Here is a 16,045-nt window from a genome sequence, read left to right on the forward strand (position 1 = left end):
TGTTTGAGTCTAATCTGATTTGGTGAAGTCAGTGGGAGAAATTAGACTAACCGGATCTTCTTATCTATCCTAATTAAGAAATCCTCTAAAATTATTAGGTCCTTAAAATGAAATGGTTATGGGGATAACTAGGTCATAGCCTCCCATTAAGTTGGGTGATAATGGGTCCAATGTTTTGATAATTATTGGAGGCGCGACACGCCTGGTACTTATCAAGCATTGGAATTGTCATTCAATATATGATGAGTTAAGTGTACCTTCAATAGGCGGTCAAGTGAGCCGAGCCACACTCGGGCTTGATCGTCTATTAGTTGATTAGACTTAACCCTATTTGTTCGTCTTTTTCCTGTCTAACTAAAAATATGCTAAACAGATCGTTGTTAGAACCGACAAACAAAGTTTAAATTTAATTTACTCTTACCTGTTCTACTCGAAGAATAGTGGTTGTAAGAGGTCGATCCACAGGGAGGCGGTTGGAGTTGCATAAAAATTAGAACATTCACTCGGATTCAAAATCGATTTTTGAATAATAAAAGAAAAACATTATGTCGGGGATGTTGATGGATTCTCTAGTCTACCGGAGAATTTTCTTTATTTAAAAATAATAAAAAGACAAGTATTTAGAAATCAAAGAGCATTTATAAATTTATGAAATGTTTAACTATTCAAAGGAAAATTTTGGCATGAATTGAAATGGATGAAAGCAAGTGCTAAGAAGATTGAAACCTGGAACATAAATTGCATAAAAGAAAATTTTATATATTACATGAAAAAAAGGAAGAAAGATTACAGAATTTGAAGAACGGAAATTAAAAACAACAGAAATTACAACTTTAGCATAAATAAAACTAAAAACCCCAAAACACATGCTCTTAAAATAAAACTCTTAAAAAAAACAAAAAAAAGAAGAAAATATTAGAACATGCTCTGTTTTCAAAAGAGAAAACAGAGCATTTCCTTCAAAACAATCCCTCTCCCCTGTTCCTTCTTGAACCAGCCGAGCTTCTTCTTCTCCTTTGGATCCGCCGGCCACCACCCTGCCCAGGACCCGCCGGTCACCACCCCCTCCAAGCTCTCTCCTCTCTTGGTTCCCACCCAAAACCCAGCACACCTTCTTCCTCTTCCTCCTTCCCCTCTTATAGCCGCGGATGCACTTGAAATGGAATCATGGGTCGTCCGGGATGCTGGGATGGACGAGGAAATGGTGGGCGTGCTTCGGACGGCTTCCCTCTTTGGCCACGGACGCGAGATCGCCGGACGCCTGATGCGGAAGGGAGGCGCGGAGTTCCTTCTTTGGGCGCTGCTGGGATCACGGGAGGTTGATGTGTGGACGCTTGATTTGGGAAGGAGCTGGGCGTTGAATGCGGAAGAAGGATCACAGGCTCGCTGGAAATCCGGAATGGGCGCACGGCTGAGAAGCTGGGACGAGCTGCCGTGGGATCATCCGGCTTGGATCACGGACGAGCTGGCACGGATGCTTGGATGCGGAGGAATCCGGGCGGGATGATGGCGGGATCCGAGGTTTGGACGCGATCTGTGAGGTGGCTCCTTGATGGCTGCCGATTTGGGAGGCTCGGGTTTCCTTCACGGACGCGGGATCGCCGGGGAGGAGCCGACATGGATCTTGGCTGCGTTCGTGTTGATGGCGTGGAGGATTTGGAAGGAGCTGGGGATGCGGTGGATGCTTGAAGATGGCTTGGGTCATGTGCCAGTTTCTGCAATGGAATTGAATTTTGGAAGAAGGTCTGGGCCTTTCTTTGCCCTCCTGAGAGGGAGCTGGGAGACACCAAGTTCCGTCAAATTAGTCATATAAAAAAAATAGTATGATATGAAATTTGGCTTGTAGGGTCATCTGTTCTGACTGGAGGTCAATTGCAAGTCTTTCAAGTCATGGGTCACCCAGCACCTCATAGTTATGATATGGTCAATTTAGATTTGCCCAAAATTCTTTCCTAAAAGCATAAGGAAATTGGACCCGATTCGGACCCGAACCCGACTCGGACCCGACCCGATCTTCAACCGGGTCGGATCTGGGAAGGGATCCTTCTTTAGTCAAATTTGTACTCAATGTGCATTTTATCTCTAATTTATGAAAATCTGTGCCAAACCCAAATATAATATTAATCCAGTAAATTTATCATTATCGGTTAGCAATAATACTAATTTAGGTGACATATAGGTCATACTTTTGTGCTCTCATCACACCCCCAACTAGCTTATTGCTAGTCTCTAGCAATTTAGTGCGAAAATGATAAAATAAGAGTGCAAAAGTGTAATTTATTATATAAATATACTAAGATAAATACTCATTTTCGTAGAGCGTTACGATTGCACTTAGCACGTGCAACAAGCCTTTAAACCCCTAGGTTACCCTAGTGGACGAGTGTTGTCTCATGAGGGTTTGCAGTGAAGTTACCCACAAACTTCAATCCCAAAATAAAATTTGGTTTGTGAAATGAAAGTCTAATTTCAAGTACATAACTGATAAGAATTTCAAAAGCACACAAGGTTTTAATTACTAAGTAGCCCAATTTCTAGGTTAGTATGCAATTTAAGTTGAAGTCATTAAGTTTTCCGTTAGGGAGTTGTAATACTTATTTATACTTGAGTGCTTAGTTTAGTCTAGACCATGCACCAGCTAAGGTTTCGGATCTCCAAAATATCGTTAATATTAGTAGTTTCCAAGAATTGGTCGGACAAGACCTATTTGCTGATTCAAAATCATCTTTTCTGCAGGATTTCGAGAGCTGTGGATGTTTACTTTAATACCTAATGGGCTTTATCTGTAATATTCCAGTTTACTCGAATTTTTACAACGACGGCTTTCACACTATTGTCTTTCTTAAGGTCAATATACAATTTTTTTTTTCTTTTCATTTTCATTTTTTTTTGTTTTTGTTTTTTTTTTGTTTTTTTTTGCATTAAAGAGAAATGATAATGTATATATTGTGCACTTTTACTCCTGTGATGATTCCTCCATGTAGCGAGCAATTAGTCGACAATTCTCACACCAGTTGGCATGAGGTGTCGGGCATCAAGACTCCCCTACGGACCTATGCTCGGGTTCCTCATCACAAGCCCGCTGACCTTTGACAATAGGTAGCCCTTTTCGATGTACCTGACTAAATCCACCATTTTTTTTTTGGATCAGAAAAAGATGGTTCATCAGGATTCGAGGTTGCTACCATATTCTCAACACAATGTCGAACCTATACCTTAGAAAATGCAGGCCAGATGTGTTGTGAAATTCAAAGCACTAATTAGCTTACAACTCACTAAAAGGAACTTAATAAAAAGAACTCACTTTGCACTACTTCCAACTAGTCATTGGGCTCTTAGATTTTATATACCTTGTGTGTTGTATATTTTTTTTTTCAAAAATTTTAACTAAAAACTTTTTTTTTATAAAATTTCAAATGCGTAAAAATACCCCCAAACCTAAATCTAACATTGTCCTCAATGTTAAAGAAAATTTAAAGCAGTAAGAGGACAGAGGAGAAGTAACCTGATATGGGTGGGTAAATTGAAAATTGGGGCAAACTCCCCAAAACTTGCATGTTAGTAAATTTTTTTTTTTTATAGAAGATATTTATATGTTGGGTTGCCTCCCAAGAGCGCTAAGTTTTATGTCTTCAGCCAGACAAAATGTAAATCTCCCTTTTTTTTTTCAACCATTATCTAAGAATGGTTTTGGAAGAGTCCGATGAAGAATAGTCGGCTGATGACGATCTATGCTCATAAGGGGAACAGAACTAAGAGGCGCATGCTTGACCCCTTCCTCGGAATGGGCAAGGTAAGCTTCTAAAGGGTCCTTATTATAAGTTTGTAAGAAAGTCTCCTGAACCAGACTTTCAATCATGTCAACTTCATTGATTTCTTTGTCGTCTGGTGGTTGTTTACTTATGTTGAAGACATTAAACTCGACTTTCATGTTGCCAAAAGATAACTTCAGCATCCCATTTCGACAGTTGATCACAGCATTTGCTGTGGCTAAGAAAGGTCTACCTAAAATTATAGGTGTGTGACTGTCTGGATGTATTGCAGGTTCAGTCTCAAGGATAACGAAGTCCATAGGGTAGTAAAACTCATTTACTTTCACTATTACATCCTCTACAATCCCCTTGGGGTACTTCACTGTCCTATCTGCTAAGGAAAGGGTAATATTTGTAGGCTTTAATTCTTCCAAACCTAATTTTTGGTACACATAGTAGGGAAGTAGGTTTACACTGGCTCTTAAATCTAATAGAGCTCTTTGGATGATCGTCTCTCCTATTTTTATTTTAATAGTTGGGCAACCAGGGTCTTTGAATTTTGGGGCAATCTGTTGTTGAATGAGAGATGAGGCTTGTGCAGCCATAACAGCTTGCCTAGGAATACTTGTTTTTCTTTTGACCGTGGTGAGGTCTTTCAAGAATTTTGTATAGGAGGAAATTCGTCTTATGGCATCGAGAAAATGTATATTTATTTGAACAGTTTTAAAGACTTTCATGATTTCATCAAAGTTAGATTGTTTCTTGGAGTCCTGAAGTCTACTGGGAAAGGGAACCTTGGGTTTGTATGTTTCTATGGGTTCTTCCCTTTTTTCCGGTTTGTCCTGTTCTTGACCCCTCTTCTGAATAGGGTTCTTATCGGATTCAGTTTTATTTTCTTTTTCATGCTCAGGAAGTTGAACTTTATTGTCCACTTGCTTGCCATACCTTAAAGTGGTAATTGCCTGGACTTCATAGGTCGGATTTCCATTAGAATTGATTTGATACTGACCTTGATTTTGTTGTCTACTAGGGTTAGGCACTGGTTGACTAGGTAGTTCACCTTTCTTCCTATCCCCTAAAGAGTTAGCTATTTGGCTTAGACTAACCTCAAGTTTTGCAATCGCTTGCGCATGGAATTGGTTAGTCTGGGCTTGGGCTGTATTGGTCTGTTGTTGTTGCTTGATAAAATCTTGTTGTTGTTTCATCATATTAGCCATCATGGTTTCTAATTGTGAAGGTTGCTGTGGGATAGGGGCATTATAAGGAGGTACAGATGGAACCAATGGTTGGTTCATTTGTGATGGACCTATCCTGGGGAAGTTGTTCTGAAAACCTAGTGGACCACCTTGATGCTGAATAGGTTCATTTTGCTTGTATGAGAAATTTGGATGGAACCTATTATCAGGGTGATAAACTGGGCTGAACGAGTTGGGAGTGGGCTTTTTAAAGGCACTATATGAATTTAGAGCATTTGCTTGCTCGGCCTTTATGGTGGGCAGATTAGGGCAGCACTCCACTAGATGCTCCGAACTGTTACACAAGACACACAAATTATATGACTCGTGATCCACTTTCATGACGGGATTTGACTCTTTGTATGAACTCGAACTAGTGAAAACAGTGAAAGCATCAAACTTTTTACTTAAGTTGTTCATTCCAGTCACCAGATTAGACATGACATTTTTGAGTTCTGGGTCTGCTTTCATTTCATAATTACCTAGTTTTCTAGACCCAAACTCATCTCTAATTACTTCCTCACCATAGCTACTCCAATTTTGGGCATTTTCAGCTAAGTCAATAAGAAATTCATAGGCTTGATCCGGGGTTTGGTTCATGAACCTACCCTTGTGCATGGACTCAATCATGTTTCTATGTGCCGGAGTTAGTCCTTTATAAAAGAAGTGGACCAGATCAGCCTTATCAAGCCCATGGTGTGGGCATTTGACCAACAAGTCATGGAATCGTTCCCAAGTTTGAAAGAATTCTTCTTCAGATTTTTCTCTAAAAGTTCTGATGGCATCCTTAATTTTTTCAGTTTTTACCATGGGATAGAACTTAGCCTTAAACTTCCTAGACAACTGTTCCCATGATGTGATGGAATTTGAAGCAAGGGAATACAGCTATGCAGCAGCACGATCTTCTAAAGTCATGGGAAACAATCTTAATTTAATACCCTCTTCATCTAAGTTTTGATTTCTAAATGTTTGACAGATTGTCAAAAACTTGTTTAGATGAATATAGGGTTGTTCACTCTCGAACCCATGAAACTTGGGTAACATGTTTATTGTTGCAGCCCGAATTTCAAATTGGGCCGCATTATTTATTGGCAATACTATACATGTAGGTGGACTAGCGGATGCAGGGGCGAATAATTCATTCAGGGTTCTAATGTGATCACCCATTGTAGAGATTGGTGGTTGATCAATAATTCGTCGGGTGTGATGATGCTTTTTTCCAACCTCTGGGTTAAATGGTGTTAACTTACCCCTTAATGATCTTCTACCATGCATACATTATCCACAACTTAATTAGACTCGACTCTTAAATGAAATCCTAGAAGAAGAGAAGAAGGGCTAGACCAAGATGACTACAATCAACACCACACAACAATTTGACCTTATTAGTCTTAGAACTAAGTGAGGTTTAGTAGCTTCTTAAATCTAGTTGCATAGAGACTTATCAGGTTAAAAAGTTCCTGAAATTCTCTCTAGATTAAGCTTGAGCTTACCAGTTAAGCAATCCAGTAACCAGTGACCAGGAAAGTCCCGGGGTGTGTGGTGGTGCCAGAAGGGATACACCGATACCACAATACCCGTAACAGTTCTCACTGTTGTAAAACTTTCCTAGACATCACCAATTACTAAATTTTCACTGGAGTGGCTTTCAGCCGCTTCTTTCCAAGAGCCTAATTGAGCTCGAAAACCCTAAGGCCGACGTCTAATTTGATTTTAATTTAATTTGGCTTAAGATATGTACGCAAGGTAGTGATTTTTGGGCTAAGGACAGGTAATGACTTCCTGACCTTATCTTTTTAATGGGTTTTGCCCTTAAATTTTTTTATGCAAATGCTTAATACTAAATGCAGTAAATAATCAATGATTTATTTTTAAAGTTTATGCAATGTCATTAGGTTGTACTGATTAAATGAGCAAGCAATTTTTTTTTTATTTTTCTTAATTAATTTTTTTTAATTTTATGTTGTTTTTTTTTAATTTCTAATATAGGAATAACTTGAATGTAAACTAAAACTAATCCTTATGCGTCAGTCAATCTCCGAATGCCCGTTGAATAAGCTCTGGAGATTACTCCGTGAGGAGCCCCAATAGAGGTATGATCACCTCGGGGGATTGCACCCTATCAATTACTAGCAAAAATATTATTTTTTTGATTTTTTTTAATTTAATTAATTTTTTTTACTTTTTTTGTATTTAAATTTCAAATTTCGAATCACAGAATTCAACTTTTGAATTTAAATTTTTGAATTTTTGAAATTTTTTTTAAAAAAAATTTCAAATTTTTTTTTTACTTTTTTTTAGAAAACTTTAATTTCGAATTTCAAATTTCAGAATTTAATAACTACGAAATTACTAACTAAAAATAATCAAAATAAGGAAAATTAATAAAAATAAAAACTTACTACCGGAGTGCGTTCACTCCGGGCATCCAAAATCCAATTTGATCTTCGTGATCGTTCTTGCTTCTCGATTTGCCTCCCCGGCAACGGCGCCAAAATTTTGTTCGTCCTTTTCCTGTCTAACTAAAAATATGCTAAACAGATCGTTGTTAGAACCGACAAATAAAGTTTAAATTTAATTTACTCTTACCTGTTCTACTTGAAGAATAGTGGTTGTAAGAGGTCGATCCATAGGGAGGCGGTTGGAGTTGCATAAAAATTAGAACATTCACTCGGATTCAAAATCGATTTTTGAATAATAAAAGAAAAACATTATGTCGGGGATGTTGATGGATTCTCTAGTCTACCGGAGAATTTTCTTTATTTAAAAATAATAAAAAGACAAGTATTTAGAAATCAAAGAGCATTTATAAATTTATGAAATGTTTAACTATTCAAAGGAAAATTTTGGCATGAATTGAAATGGATGAAAGCAAGTGCTAAGAAGATTGAAACCTAGAACATAAATTGCATAAAAGAAAATTTTATATATTGCATGAAAAAAGGAAGAAAGATTACAGAATTTGAAGAACGGAAATTAAAAACAACAGAAATTACAACTTTAGCATAAATAAAACTAAAATCCCCAAAACACATGCTCTTAAAATAAAACTCTTAAAAAAAATAAAAAAAAGAAGAAAATATTAGAACATGCTCTGTTTTCAAAAGAGAAAACAGAGCATTTCCTTCAAAACAATCCCTCTCCCCTGTTCCTTCTTGAACCAGCCGAGCTTCTTCTTCTCCTTTGGACCCGCCGGCCACCACCCTGCCCAGGACCCGCCGGTCACCACCCCCTCCAAGCTCTCTCCTCTCTTGGTTCCCACCCAAAACCCAGCACACCTTCTTCCTCTTCCTCCTTCCCCTCTTATAGTCGCGGATGCACTTGAAATGGAATCATGGGTCGTCCGGGATGCTGGGATGGACGAGGAAATGGTGGGCGTGCTCCGGATGGCTTCCCTCTTTGGCCACGGACGCGAGATCGCCGGACGCCTGATGCGGAAGGGAGGCGCGGAGTTCCTTCTTTGGGCGCTGCTGGGATCACGGGAGGTTGATGTGTGGACGCTTGATTTGGGAAGGAGCTGGGCGTTGAATGCGGAAGAAGGATCACGGGCTTGCTGGGAATCCGGAATGGGCGCACGGCTGAGAAGCTGGGACGAGCTGCCGTGGGATCATCCGGCTTGGATCACGGACGAGCTGGCACGGATGCTTGGATGCGGAGGAATCCGAGCGGGATGATGGCGGGATCCGAGGTTTGGACGCGATCTGTGAGGTGGCTCCTTGATGGCTGCCGATTTGGGAGGCTCGGGTTTCCTTCACGGACGCGGGATCGCCGGGGAGGAGCTGACATGGAGCTTGGCTGCGTTCGTGTTGATGGCGTGGAGGATTTGGAAGGAGCTGGGGATGCGGTGGATGCTTGAAGATGGCTTGGGTCATGTGCCAGTTTCTGCAATGGAATTGAATTTTGGAAGAAGGTCTGGGCCTTTCTTTGCCCTCCTGAGAGGGAGCTGGGAGACACCAAGTTCCGTCCAATTAGTCATATAAAAAAAATAGTATGATATGAAATTTGGCTTGTAGGGTCATCTGTTCTGACTGGAGGTCAATTGCAAGTCTTTCAAGTCATGGGTCACCCAGCACCTCATAGTTATGATATGGTCAATTTAGATTTGCCCAAAATTCTTTCCTAAAAGCATAAGGAAATTGGACCCGATTCGGACCCGAACCCGACTCGGACCCGACCCGATCTTCAACCGGGTCGGATCTGGGAAGGGATCCTTCTTTGGTCAAATTTGTACTCAATGTGCATTTTATCTCTAATTTATGAAAATCTGTGCCAAACCCAAATATAATATTAATCCAGTGAATTTATCATTATCGGTTAGCAATAATACTAATTTAGGTGACATATAGGTCGCACTTTTGTGCTCTCATCACTATCATTTAATGGTTGGACCTGACTAGGGTATTCGGTGGAGGCGCCACACGCCTGCTGAAGAATCTAGGGCAAAATTATCACTAGAAGTTGCTTGGTGCAGCAACTGGTTTAGAACCTACCAATAGGTGCATATGGGTTAGCCGAGCCACACTCGGGCCTATATGCGATCTATTGGGTTCTAGTGCCTACTAAAAAATTAGGAGTAATTTTTTGAATTGGAGGTAGAGGCTACCAATTTGTATAAAATAGTGGGAGTATCTTTAGACTAAAGTTCAAGTCTACTGTGTTTAGTCAATTCATATACTAATAGCCAAATTTTTTTTATGTAGAAATAGCCACAAGTTTGTCACTTCGCTCATTATTGGATAATGATAAGTTGACTGGTCCCAACTTCAATAATTGGTATAGAAAGCTAAAAACTCAGCATAGTCAGACCAAAAGGATTAAGGATGACCAAAGTCAGGCAGAATGCTTCTATTGTAAGAAGCAAAGGCATTGGAAGAGGAATTGTCCTCAGTACCTTACCTCACTTGATCCGAACAGGCTAAGCAAGAGAAAAGGGCAATCAGTTGCTGATCAAGATATTTATATGATAACACCTTGTAATTTCTCTATATGTGATAATTCGACCTGGGTATTAGATACTGAAAGTCCGTTTAATATATGCAATTCGTTGCAAGGACTTCAGGTCAATGAGAGATTTGAAAACAGCGAGAGATTTCTGAATGTTGGAGATGGAAGATCTGTTCCAGTTCTAGCTTTAAGAAATCTCAAACTTATTTTCAATTCTCATTTAGTTGTTTTAAGTGATTGTCACTATTGTCCTACATTTTTATTGAATGTAATTTCCGTAGGCCTTTTGGCCATGAACAGTTATGAAATTTCAATAAAGAAATGTTCTTATGATATCATTGTGAATGGTGTTACTGTAATGAATGGACAATTGAGCAATGGCATCTACTTGTTATCACAACCTGTTAATGTAATGTACACATCAAGTAAGCGTCCTAGAATAGATAATGTCACGGATGTCTACCTTTGGCATCATAGGATAGGTCATATTAACAAGAACAGGATGAACAGGTTAAGTAAAGAGGAAATCCTCAATGTTAATGATTGTGAATCATTGACAACCTGTGAGTCATGTCTTCTTGGTAAGATGACCAAATCACCTTTTACCGAAAAAGGTGAACGAGCCAGTGACTTATTGACCCTTGTACATTCTGATGTATGTGGGCCAATGAGCACAAATGCTAGAGGTGGGTATTCATATTTCATTACGTTTACAGACGACCTTTCTAGGTATGGTTATGTCTATTTAATGAGACATAAATCTGAATCATTTGAAATGTTCAAATTATATCGTAATGAAGTAGAAAAACAAACTGAAAAGAGTATTAAAACTCTTCGATCAGATCGAGGAGGTGAATTCCTCACCAGTGAGTTTTTGACATATCTAGGAGAAAATGGGATTCTCTCTCAATGGACTCCTCCTGGTACACCACAGTATAACGGTGTATCAGAAAGGAGAAATCGAACTCTGTCATGGTTTGATCCATGATGGAGTTTGCTGATCTGCCCATATCCTTTTGGGGATATGCTCTTGAGTCAGCTTGCTACATTCTAAATAAGATTCCAAGTAAGTCTGTAAATAAAACACCACATGAGATGTGGACTGGACGTAAGCCAATGATCTCTCACCTTAGGGTTTGGGGGTGTCCGGCATACGTCAAACGTTTGAAGACAGACAAACTTGAACCAAAGTCTGACAAATGTTTCTTTGTTGGTTATCCTAAAGAAACTAAAGGATATTACTTCTACTTTGCTAAAGAACAAAAGTTGTTCGTAAGCAATAGAGCTGTTTTCTTAGAGAAAGAATTTTTTAGTGAAGGAACTAAAAGCTCTAATGTTGAGCTTAGGGAAGTTCAACATGTAGAAGACCCGACACTATCCACTGAACCAATTGAGTCGGATTTGATTAGATCAGATCCAGAACCCATCTTAGATGCACCATTAAGGCGATCAGGTAGAGTACCACGTCAGCCGGACAAATACTATGGTTTCCTGATCCAGGATGGAGATCCTGTCGAACTTGATGAAAACGATGAGGATCCGATTACCTACATGGATGCGATGCAGAGGTATGACTCTGATGCATGGCTTGGAGCCATGCAATCCGAAATGGAATCCATGAAGGTCAATGATGTATGGACATTAGTTGACCCACCCGAAGGGATTAAACCCATAGGGTGTAAGTGGATTTTCAAAAAGAAACGGGGCGCAGACGGAAAGGTAGAGACTTATAAAGCCCATCTGGTTGCCAAGGGATATCGTCAACGTTATGGTATTGACTATGATGAGACATTTTCTCCTGTGGCAATGCTCAAATCCATTCGGATTATGCTTGCGATAGCAGCACACTTAGATTATGAGATCTGGCAGATGGATGTTAAAACCGCTTTTCTAAATGGAGATTTAGAAGAGGAGGTGTATATGATGCAACCTGAAGGTTTTATATCTGCAGATGAGTCTAAGGTGTGCAAGCTTCAAAAATCCATTTATGGATTAAAGCAAGCTTCACGGAGTTGGAACATACGATTTGATAAGGTGATCAAATCATATGGCTTCATTAAGAATGAAGAGGAACCTTGCATTTATAAATGGGCAAATGGTTCAGTTATCATATTTCTTGTTTTGTATGTGGATGACATTCTTTTAATCGGAAATGACATTCCTGCATTACAAGGAATAAAGGTTTGGCTATCATCTCAATTTGCCATGAAGGATTTGGGAGAAGCATCTTACATCCTAGGGATGAAGATCTATAGAGATAGATCTAAAAGATTGCTTGGATTATCCCAATCCACATACATTGATACTATACTGAAGAGGTTCAGTATGATTAATTCCAAGAAAGGCTATCTTCCGATGGGCCATGGAATTAACCTCTCTAAAAGGGATTGTCCGACAACCCCTCAAGGAAGAGAGAGTGTGGATAGAATTCCATATGCTTCGGCAGTGGGATCTATAATGTATGCCATGACATGTACTAGACCAGACGTGGCATACTCACTAGGAGTAGTGAGCAGATACCAGTCTGATCCAGGTAGCAATCACCGGAAGGTTGTAAAAACCATCCTTAAGTATTTGAGAAATACTAAAGATCAGTGGCTTGTCTATGGTGATTCTGACTTAAAACTTGAGGGATATACCGATTCAAGTTTTCAGTCAGATCAAGATGATAGCAAGAGTGTGTCGGGATATATCTTTACTCTTAAGGGTGGGGCCATCTGCTGGAAGAGTTTCAAGCAGCATACAGTGGCAGATTCTATATGTGAAGCAGAATATATCGCAGCATCTGATGCCGCCAAGAAAGCTGTATGGTTGCGAAAGTTCATCACCGAGCTTGGAGTGACACCCTCCATTGATGGTCCAGTACCTATATTTTGTGACAATACTGGAGCCATAGCTCAAGCAAGAGAACCCAAAGCACATCAGCAGACCAAGCATATTCTATGTCGCTACCACTTGGTTCGAGAAATCGTCGAACGACGTGATATTGATCTTCAGAAGATCGACATAAAAGAAAATCTAGCTAACCCATTTACCAAAGTTCTCGGCATCAAAGAGTTCAACGAACATAAGTCGAAGATGGGTATTAGATACTGTGCCGATTGGCTTTAGGCTAAGTGGGAGTTGTTGGGAATTGTATCCTAAATGTCAATCATCAGCATGTTGATGATTAAATGAATTGACAAATCAATAAAGTATTTTTTAGCATTATTCATCATTTTACATCTTCAAATGAACTCTTATATGATGAAGTCCTTAGGACTTATTAAGGATAAAGGAGGATTTATCTTCGAGTTCTTAAACTAGTTCGCGACCAAATGATATGTTGTTACAAGGACGACAGCATTATCAAGATTAGGTCGTTGTGTGACATATACGTTGGTTGTCCTCTTAACCAAGGAGTGTGGAGACACTGGTATGCCACACAGGTGAAGTGTAGGAGTACATTTCACTGAACGTGACCAATTCCGAAACGCTCTACTGTCAAGAGATGTTCCGAGTGGATATTGGTATAAGTTTGGCCCTCTGACCTGAGACCGCAACCTGTGACTGGCAAGCAACTCATTGTACTTTGGTACCGGACTACCTGGATTTCTAATTCAGTGACGGAAGGTCACTGGGTGCAGTCAAGTACTTGCGTAGTCAGTTGTGAGTCGAGATGGAATTGACCCCTCCTGGAAACAGGAGATAATGTCTTGTGATTAATTTAGCAAAACCTTGGCCAGGGTAATTCCAGTGAGGAGTCACAGGATATCTAAAGTTAATCACATAAGGGATGTACTAATTATAGGGTTGACAGTGAGCTCTAAGTCATCCTGGCATTAGGAGTCAAAGGGATTGAATTATACAGTAACTATAGTTCAGGATTTCAGAATATTTGCTTCGCATATATTCGGCCTATCCAGACGTCGGGTACCATTGCTAGATGATCACATCGATTAGTGTAGGAAGTCGTTCCTATACTACCGGCTTAGGTTCGAACCTATGAGGTCACACGCATAGAAGATTCCTGATTGATCAAGAAGGCTGATGAATGATTAAGAATCATTTAGGGATAATTTGGTCAATTCGATTGGCAAATTATCTTATAAAATAATTAAAGTAATTATCGGAGGATTAATTAGTAATTAGATTGCTAATGAACTCAATTGGATTGAGTAATTATGTTAGATGTACGCCCTAGAAGCCAATTTGGCTGACACATTGTTGATTCTAGGGACATAATTTTGTATTTGACTATTTATTATTAAATAAATAAAAGGCATCTTTTCATTCATATTGTTTATGTGTCTATGAATCGTCCAAAAAATTAATAAGATGATGATACATATTCTCAAGAGTTGAGAATTTGAGCCATGTATCATTGGTGATTAATTTCTAAATGCTCCTGATCAATGGATCATCACGAGGACGGTGATTGACCCGATCAGTGCACAGATCACTTTCCTTCTGGATGGACGAGACTTGAGTCCACAGTGTAGGGACACTGAAGTGATAGTGCAGGTGCTTGTTAGAGAACAAGGGTACTGAGCGTGACCAAGACAAGAAGTCACTTGGATGTCTATCCACTCGTCAGTGACTTGCTTGATGTTGCAGTAGTGTGACTGGTCCTTTGACCTGCGGTGCTTCGGCTACTCACAGTGAGGTTATTGTAGTTTGACTGCACACATACATGGTCTCTAGCCATATGGGTCCATGCAGTGTAGATTGGCTGCAGTAGATTCACTGTAGGAGTAGGGTATGCACCTATAAGGAATCTATCGACCTTGATAGAAGAGGAGTGATCCTATGTGATTTGTTAGACTGAGTTCTAAGACCTTGGCCAGGGCAGTAAGTGGAAAAGGAGTTTTCCATTATCGAACTCGAGTCGAATAAATCTTGACATATGACAGACGATGGGGTTTGACGAGTTGTCCATGACCTCCGTCCTGTAGGGATCCACGATAGTAGGACTGTATCACATGTTAACTGCACCTAGAGGTTCATCATTCCATTCTGCTGGGTAGCCACTACATGCTGCTAGGTGTCACTGGTGGATGGTGGGACTCATAGGGATTATCTTGATGATCGATAAATCCTAATGAGTAGAGTTGGAATCGTTCCAACCCATTGAAAGGAGTTTTCAATGATATAGTGATAGAGATCACAATATATCTCACTACCAGTCAGAATAGAACCTATGGGGTCACACACACTAGAAGTATTGACCGATCCGATGGTTGAAATTGTGATTAGGAATCACAAGAAATCAATTTGATTGATAAGAAGTTGAAGAAGGAACAAAGGAAATTAATTAATTGGACTTAAACACAAATCCTACTTCGGGTAGGATTTCTAGAGTCCTAATTGGATTAGGACTGGGAATCCTAGTTGGAGTAGGACTGGGATTCCTACTTGGAATAGGATTCCTACAATCCTAATGAGATTAGGAACTTTGAATTAAAATTGGATTCCTACTTGGAGTAGGATTCCTAGAAATCCTAATTGGATTAGGACTTCGAATTCAAATAAAGTCCTAATTGGATTAGGACTAAAATTAAACAAATCCTAATTGGATTAGGATTCCTTAAGTCTAAATTAATTATTAATCTAATGAATCAACATGACTCCTAATTGGATTAGGATTGAAGAGTTCAATTAAGTCATGATTCATTCAAGTCTTAATTGGATTAGGACTAGCGTAGATTGAACCCAAATTTGGCTAATCCTAATTAGATTAGGATTAAACCATGAGAGAGGCACCTAATCCTCTTTGGAAGAGGATTGGGTTAACCAAGTAAGAGGGGCATCAGCCCCTCTTCACTTAGTTGGTGCGACATGAAGAGAGAAGTGGGCCGGCGCCCCCTCTTGGAAAGTAGTCAAGGGCTCCTAACTTGTAGGAGCCCTTCATCCTTATTAAAGGAGGACTAGGGCCGGCGCCCTAGAAAAACCTTTCTCCTCTTCATCACGTGGCCACCCCCTCTCCATCTCTCCTTGGTTCAGCCGCCATCAGCAAAGGGAAAAGAAGAGGAGGCGTCTCCCTCCTCTTGGTCTTCTTCCTTGGCTTCAGCGCGTGTGAAGAGAAGAAGGCTGCGAAGGGATTTGATCTTCTTCCTCTTCTTCATCCTTCTTCTT

General features: G+C 39.8%; 1 non-coding gene across 1 annotated transcript; it reads left to right on the plus strand.

Annotated features, from left to right (window-relative positions):
* Positions 1-5,675: 5,675 nt before the first annotated feature.
* LOC148700233 (small nucleolar RNA R71) lies at positions 5,676-5,782 on the plus strand. Its single transcript, XR_015972860.1, has one exon. It is a non-coding gene; the product is annotated as a small nucleolar RNA R71 (small nucleolar RNA).
* The last annotated feature ends 10,263 nt before the right edge of the window (positions 5,783-16,045 follow it).

This window comes from Phoenix dactylifera, chromosome 13, assembly GCF_051530095.1.
Source record: "Phoenix dactylifera cultivar Ajwa chromosome 13, Ajwa_hap1_PhDact_Kaust_v1.1, whole genome shotgun sequence".
Classification (NCBI taxonomy): domain Eukaryota; kingdom Viridiplantae; phylum Streptophyta; class Magnoliopsida; order Arecales; family Arecaceae; genus Phoenix; species Phoenix dactylifera.